Here is a 7,500-nt window from a genome sequence, read left to right as displayed (position 1 = left end):
TTCAAAAGTTTCTTAACATTACAGGGGATAGACATGTCTGTATTTCCATATCTAATTTGTTCTATACTTTTGGTGGCCAGGACAGAGAAATATTCATACAGCGCATTTCCACGAATTTACCACGCTCAATGCGAGTCACAATGTTTCATTTATTTCTTCAGCATGCGATATGGAACCTTAATTATCTTTTATACAGGACCAATTGCCTATTAGGCGTCAATTTTGCACCAGCACTCTTACAATACCCATCCCTGCCTATAGCCAGGTACTCATTCACACATGAGTAGAGTTGGGTACTGTGTGTTAGGTGTCATTCCCGAGGACAAAACGTCGGGCCCGAGATATTGAAATGAAATTTCAAGCATCAAGTCCTCACCAACTGTTTTTTTTTTCTTAGCACGACTGGGCACATTTTTTTTTCATTACCGACGCACAGTCTGGGGGTCCTGAAGGCTCAGTTGGTAGAGCACTAGCGTCACACGCAAAGGGGCCGAGATCGATCCCGGGTACAGTCGAGATTTTTTTTCTGACACCCCCCCCCCACTCACCCCCTGTCCATCCAGCAGTCATTGGGTAGCTGGGTCTGTTAGATCTGGCGGAAAGTACTTTTCGATAGACTAGCGTCCTATCCAAAGGGTAGCAAGCAATTGCTATTGTCCGTTTCACGCTATAGACATCGGGATAAAACTCCGGCTCCATGGGCCGAATGGATCTGAAGGACTACCTACTACTACTACGTACAATCTGCCGTCGTAGTGCTTGGAATATGGGCGTGGTGTGTTGTTGGCAGCAGCAGCAGACACGCTTTATCTCTTACATCACGTGACAGGAAACAAGGCGTCGATTCCTCCATCATTGGAAATCGAAATCGTCATAACGCTGACAACAAATGTTTGGGTTATTAATTTATGGAGCCCAAACTTTGATCGTCTGTGTCTGGTGGCTGGTATCGTATCGTATCGTCAACCATGGAAAAGGTGCAGTTCTCGAGTGCACTCAAGTAATTATAAATTCACTAATTTATTATTAAAATGTAACGAAACGAAGCATGTCCGTTGGTAAATTATTTGACTGGTCTTTACGTTCTCTAAATAAAGTGTTTTTGTAAGAATACTTAAGTTTATTGAGGAGAGTTTTGTTACAGAAATGAGAAAACAATGGTTGAGTTGATTCACTTTCGTCACATGTTCATTCATTCATGAACGACAAGGCAAGATATTGATTATGATTATATTTATTTTTACACCCAAAGAAAGACTGGATCCTTGTGCTATTTTAAGAGTGTTGAATTCAATAAGGCGTGGAGTCAAATAAAAGCAACAAATCTGGTCTTGAATTTCGCTAATTCTTATTTCTCTTTTGTTCAATTGTTTGCTAAAAGACAGAAGTTAAGTTTGTCTTTTCAGTTTTTGAGCACACGAAACTTACATTTACCTACTCTTTCTAAACGCAGTGATATTGATTGAATTCGATGGTAGTTATAATACGATATGTGTATTAAGTTAAATATACTGGACTGTGTAAAAAAAATATAGAAATTATGTGAATATTGTTCTTGATCAGGAATGTTAATGAGTTCTGTCGGCAGTGACAGGTAATGTTGAGACGGTATGCGGTTAAGTAAAAGGCTCTCCAGATGTGCCCGCCAAAACAAACACACAAAACTATGTGTAACCTTAAAAGTCGAGAGAGAGAGAGAGAGAGAGAGAGAGAGAGAGAGAGAGAGAGAGAGAGAGAGAGAGTTTAGTGAGATATAGAATGAATGAAATTGACGTCACTCAGCTCTTTGTTATCGTTTTTTAGGCAGTCAAATTAATGAATAGTTCTCACTAAATCATATCAATAAGACAACAAACAGTTAAGGTTACACATACGTACGCATACCACCAATACGCTTCAAGAGCCGTAACGTCACTTCCCTCGTAATGACGCATGGTAACTTAGTAACTGGCTCTAAACTATCGGAACAATGGCGGACGCCCTTATGAAATATTTCTCCGACGAGCATAAAAGCGTGTCCAGAGGAAAAAAAAATCATTATAAATCTGATCATGTTTTGACTTTTACACACTCTGATGAAAAGACATATTATGAAAAGTTCTAGCCAGCATGAAGAATACAAAGTACCGATTTTCTTTTGTTTAGAACCACGATGGCCGCCGTTGCTGGGCGACGTGACATCAGACTATTGAATCCAATCGATGTACTCACATCCGCCAGCCGGCTATTTATAGAATGAAGTGGATGTCATTCGGGTCTTTGTTGTTGTTTTTTTGTTGCTATCACCGTTTATGAGTAATTCTCACATAACTGTATCAATCAGACTATAAAAGTTCATGGTTACACAGAGATGTGTGTGTTGGTCCGTTATACTTCCGGGTGGCAATGTTGTGAGCTTCTTAGCCAAACGCATACTATCTACAATGTACCAACACACATAACAATGTGTCACATTAAACGTTTATATTCTGTTTCGTAGAATTTAGTTAAAACTAATAATTAAAATGGCTGTCTAAAAAAACAATAACAAATAGTTGAATGACGTCAATTTCGTTCCATCAATATCCCTTTTTCAGATTGACTTCTTGAATAAGTACCACGTGGTCATAGTGCTCACTAATAAATTCCCTAAACAAAGAGCCTTTGGCGTCCTACTTTGTCAGATATTTTTGATTGCATTGAATCTTGATTGTCCTTCAAGTAACGGAAATACCTCTTTTGTTTTGAAGAATATTATTAGCAAATTATTCTTTCATTTGGAAAACAAGAGACAGTCAAATATTATATTTAGGTTGCATTGTATCTTGAAGTGTCGGAAACATTTCTTTTTTTTTGTGTGTGTGTTTTTTTTTTTTTTTTTGTTTTTTTTTTTTTTTTTTTTTGTTTTTGTTTTGTTTTTTTGTTTTTTACATAGATAGTATGCGCTTGGCTTAGAAGCTCATAACATTGCCATCCGGAAGTATAACGGACCAACACACAAAACCGTGTGTATCCATGAACGTTTATAGTCGGGTTAACACAGTTCAGTGAGCACTACTCATAAACGCGGATGGCAAAAAATAATAACAAAGACCTGAGTGACGTCATCTGCATACTATCTATAGAATATCAATATCACTTTATTCTTTCATCTGGTAAACAAAAGACAATCAAACATCATAAATTGGATGTTGTTTATTTTCGTGTGATCTGTCACATGTTGTAAGACAGAAACTCAAAAAAAGTTCTATTGTCTGTGTATTGAAATTAGGCAAAAAACAGTAACAAAGACTAGAGTGACGTCAACTTCATTATATCTATAGTCTGTTAGTCTGGTGGAGGGTAACGATCTGAAATGGTGCCAAGCAACGCAGAGAGAAAAATGGAAGAGAAATTCATCTAAAAAGAATAAATAAATAGGGAATGAGATTAGCAGAAGAGTAGCGTCCCTTGATTGGACGTCACCTTACAGAGAGAACGTCAAAATGGTTTTGCGCATGCGTCTCTCTCGTCCTCGCTTTCGGTGAAGTGTCTCATGCCGCTTTCACCGGAAGCGAGGACGAGAGACGTATGCGCACAACCAAAATGACGTTCTCTCTCTAATATCTTTTCCGCCGGTGACGTCCAATCAAGGAACGCTACTGTTCCGCTAATTTCATTCCCTATAAAAAAAAAAATCAATCTGCCTGGACTCGAAGCATTTGGAACGATTTTTTTTTTGTATTGTTCTTTCCGCTTTGAATGACAGGCTGATGCTTTTGTATGGTATTTTCTCGTATTTTTCTTTCTGCTTTGCCTGGTATCGTGCGGCTATGTGGTCTAGTGGTATGACACTCGCTTTCGATCGGTAGGTCCTAGGTTCGAGCCTCACGCTCAGCGCATAGTTGAGTCCTTGGAAAAGGCTCTTTACTCACATTCTCTCACAGTACTCAGGTGTAAAATGAGTACCTGGCCTTTAATGGCGTTGTCTTTGTCCGAAAAATTGTAATATCTCCTAACAGGCGTCATGTCCCGACCTACATGTTAAATGTTGCTGTTGACCAGGGACCCCTTGTAAAGCGCTTTGAGCACATTTAATGGATATTGCGCTATGTAAAGCTCAATCTTTTTCAATTTTAAAACACACCTCTTCAGCTGTTTATTGTAAATTAATATAGATAGCTATTAGGACAATTCTGGCCAAAACAAGATGGATTTCAGGATGATTATATTACATTCATAGCCGCTGATTCATCTTATTGATTTAGAAAATAAAAATAAAAATTCCAATTGATTGTGTTCTCTCTAATCGATATCCGTTAATTTGTTTTCAGAGTTGCGTGTATTGAAAATGGAAATAACGCACATTGTCTTGTTATGACGCAATGTCGATGTAAACAACACACAGGATCGGTGTGTAATTAATTATTGGTTGTCAAGGACTTTTCGTGCATACAGAGGATTTGTAAAGAATAAGAGACGCTGTTTGTGTTTTCTTCTAAAGGATGGTATCTATATCGGGAAGTGAAATGGAAACCAACCTATCTAAATCGGCAACAAAAAAATTATGGTAATGTGATTATTTGAATTGGGCTGGTGTCGATTATTTGCTTTCTTTTGTTCTTGTTGTTGTTGGTGGTTGTGTTGTTGTTGTTGTTGTTATTGTTATTGTTGCTGTTGTTGTTGTTGTTATTGTTGTCGATGTTGTTGGTTTTGGTGTTGTTTTTGTTTTTTTATTTTTTTTTAAAAGAAGAAAATGAAGAAGAAGAAGAAGAAGAAGAAGAAGAAGAAGAAGAAGAAGAAGAAGAAGAAGAAGAAGAAGAAGAAGAAGAAGAAGAAGAAGAAGAAGAAGAAGAAGAAGAAGAAGATAGAAGAAGCAGAAGAAGAAGAAAAAGAAGAAGAAGAAGAAGAAGAGGAGGAGGAGGAGGAGGAGGAGGAGGAGGAGGAGGAGGAGGACGTAGCAGAAGAATAGTGATGATGTTGTTAGTGTTGTTGTTGGTGGTGGTGGTAATGGTAATGTTGATGGTTGTGTTAGTTGTGGTCGCGGTAGAATTTATGATAGAAATAATATTGGGTTTTGGTGAAGGTATTGATTATGGGAATGATTCGACGATGGTGGAAGTAGCGGTGATGAAGGTGATGATAGGGATGTTAATGGCGTTACTAGTTGGTGTAATCCGTTGTAGTAATAGAGATGATGGTGGAAGTAGCGGTGATGAAGGTGATGATAGGGATGTTAATGGCGTTACTAGTTGGTGTAATCAGTTGTAGTAATAGAGATGATGGTTGGTGATTTTGGATGTGATGATGTTGGGACTAAATATGGTGGTGATGGTGGTGGTAGTGGTAATAGACAAACAATTTTATGGCAATATAACATTATATGAAGAAAAAAAAATCCAGAAAATAGTTGATGATTCATGTTGAAAATATTATCAGTGATTTAATCATGCGTGTTTCGTTAAGCTATGTGAATTGTGAATATTACAATAACTATCTGTGAGTGTGTTGTTATCTGGACCGTGGGTCATTATAACATCAAACTTTGAGGTGAGATATGGACTCAACAGTTGTTACTGGTCTAAACTTGTTATCATCATCGTTGTTGACAGACAGTGAATTAATAGGGTTAATCACAAACAGGAGGTTAGAATCAACACAGACGTGTTATTGTTGGTGGTGGCTGTGGTGGTGATGGTGGTGGTGATGATGGTGATGATGATGATGATGATGATGATGATGATGATGATGATGGTGGTGGTGATGATGATGATGATGAAGATGATGATGATGATGATGATGATGATGATGATGATGATGATGATGATGATGATGGTGGTGGTGGTGGAGAGGATGATGATGATGATGATGATGATGATGATGATGATGATGATGATGATGATGGTGGTGGTGGTGATGATGATGATGATGACGAGGATGATGCTGCTGCTGCTGATGATGATGACGAGGATGATGATGATGATGATGATGATGATGATGATGATGATGATGATGATGATGATGATGATGATGATGATGTTGATGATGATGGTGGTGGTGGTGGCGATGGCAACGGAGATAATGATACTTTTGGGGACGGTGGTTATAGTAGTGTTGGTGGATAATACGATGATGGCGATAACGACAAACAAGACAATAATCAATCATGATAATGACTGTGACGACGGTGCCATAAGCCAAAATAATTCTTTTCATCACTGTTTCTGTAGCACCTAAATAATATGATACAATCGTCTCTCAAATCCTAAAATGAATGTTGATGTGCTTTTATCTCGCATTGAGAACATAGCACATGCACACACAGAGACAAACACACACACACACACACACACACATACACACACGCATTACAGATAATATACTACGACTCTGACAAGGCACACGAACTATCTCGCTTTCCTGGAATACTCAAAACCCATTATCTCAATTCAAGAGGTTCCTTCGCCTCTTCAATGCCTTTGAATTCGTTGCCAACAAGTATGGAAACTGCACTCAACGGATCAGAAGTAGGAATAGGGAATGAGATTAGCGGAAGAGTAGCGTCCCTTGATTGGACGTCACCGTACAGAGAGAACGTCAACTTAAAGATCGCTGAGAAAGTATTTAACATAGTTGCATGTTTCCTCTGATTTAGAAATAAAGACATCATAACTTTTAAAAATTGAAAATAGAATGAATGAAGATACTACCTTTTGTTAAAGCCCGACCCATACTGACTTTTAAATAAAAACAAAACGCGGTATGACGTCATCTTCATTCGTTAGGTAGCTAGTGTAAGTTAAAAAAATCTCTGATCTTGTACGATCATATACTTTGATTACGTCATGTCGCTGGGACACACTTGTGAAGCCATAGTTTTCAATCAGTGACAGCACTCCAGCCACTGACTAAGGAACCTTCGCCTCTTCAATGCGTTTGGATTCGTTGCCAACAAAGATGGAAACTGCACTCAACGGATCAGAAGTAGGAATAGGGAATGAGATTAGCGGAAGAGTAGCGTCCCTTGATTGGACGTCACCTTACAGAGAGAACGTCAACTTAAAGATCGCTGAGAAACTATAATTTAACTAACCGCGCGGTTTCACCGGAAGCGAGGACGAGAGACGCATGCGCGAACCATAATGACGTTCTCTCTCTAATAACTTCTTCGCCGGTGACGTCCAATCAAGGGACGCTACATTCCGCTAATCTCATTCCCTATTGCTTCGTTTCATGGTGCCGTACCCGGAACAATAAAACACATAATATTTAAAATGGTGGCCAGAAAACTGGTTCTTCAAATATCGATCGATTAAAATAACCTCTGATCGATATTTGAAGGACGAGTTGTTTGGTCAAAATTTTAAATTAAAAGATTAAAAATGAGCTTTTATATAGCGCAATTTCCACTAAACGTGCTCAAAGCGCTTTACAAGGGGTCCCTGGTCAACAGCAACATTTAACATGTAGGACGGGACATAACGCCTGTTAGGCGATATTACAATTTTTCGGACAAAGACAACGCTGTTAATGATCAGGTAC

General features: G+C 38.5%; 1 protein-coding gene across 1 annotated transcript in view; it reads left to right on the top strand.

Moving 5' to 3' along the window:
• Window positions 1-851: 851 nt before the first annotated feature.
• The window catches only part of LOC144973575 (protocadherin Fat 4-like), a 109,342-nt gene continuing 102,693 nt past the window's right edge, over window positions 852-7,500 (top strand). Inside the window, exons 1-2 of the mRNA XM_078916200.1 lie at window positions 852-1,000; window positions 4,293-4,528. The gene's annotated coding sequence lies outside the window, so the exon portion shown is untranslated. The remainder of the gene's footprint in view (window positions 1,001-4,292; window positions 4,529-7,500) is intronic.

This window comes from Berghia stephanieae, chromosome 5, assembly GCF_034508935.2.
Source record: "Berghia stephanieae isolate SIO BIC M18660-M18661 chromosome 5, UCSD_Bste_1.3, whole genome shotgun sequence".
NCBI classification, from domain to species: domain Eukaryota; kingdom Metazoa; phylum Mollusca; class Gastropoda; order Nudibranchia; family Aeolidiidae; genus Berghia; species Berghia stephanieae.
This window is presented reverse-complemented; position numbering and strand designations above follow the sequence as displayed.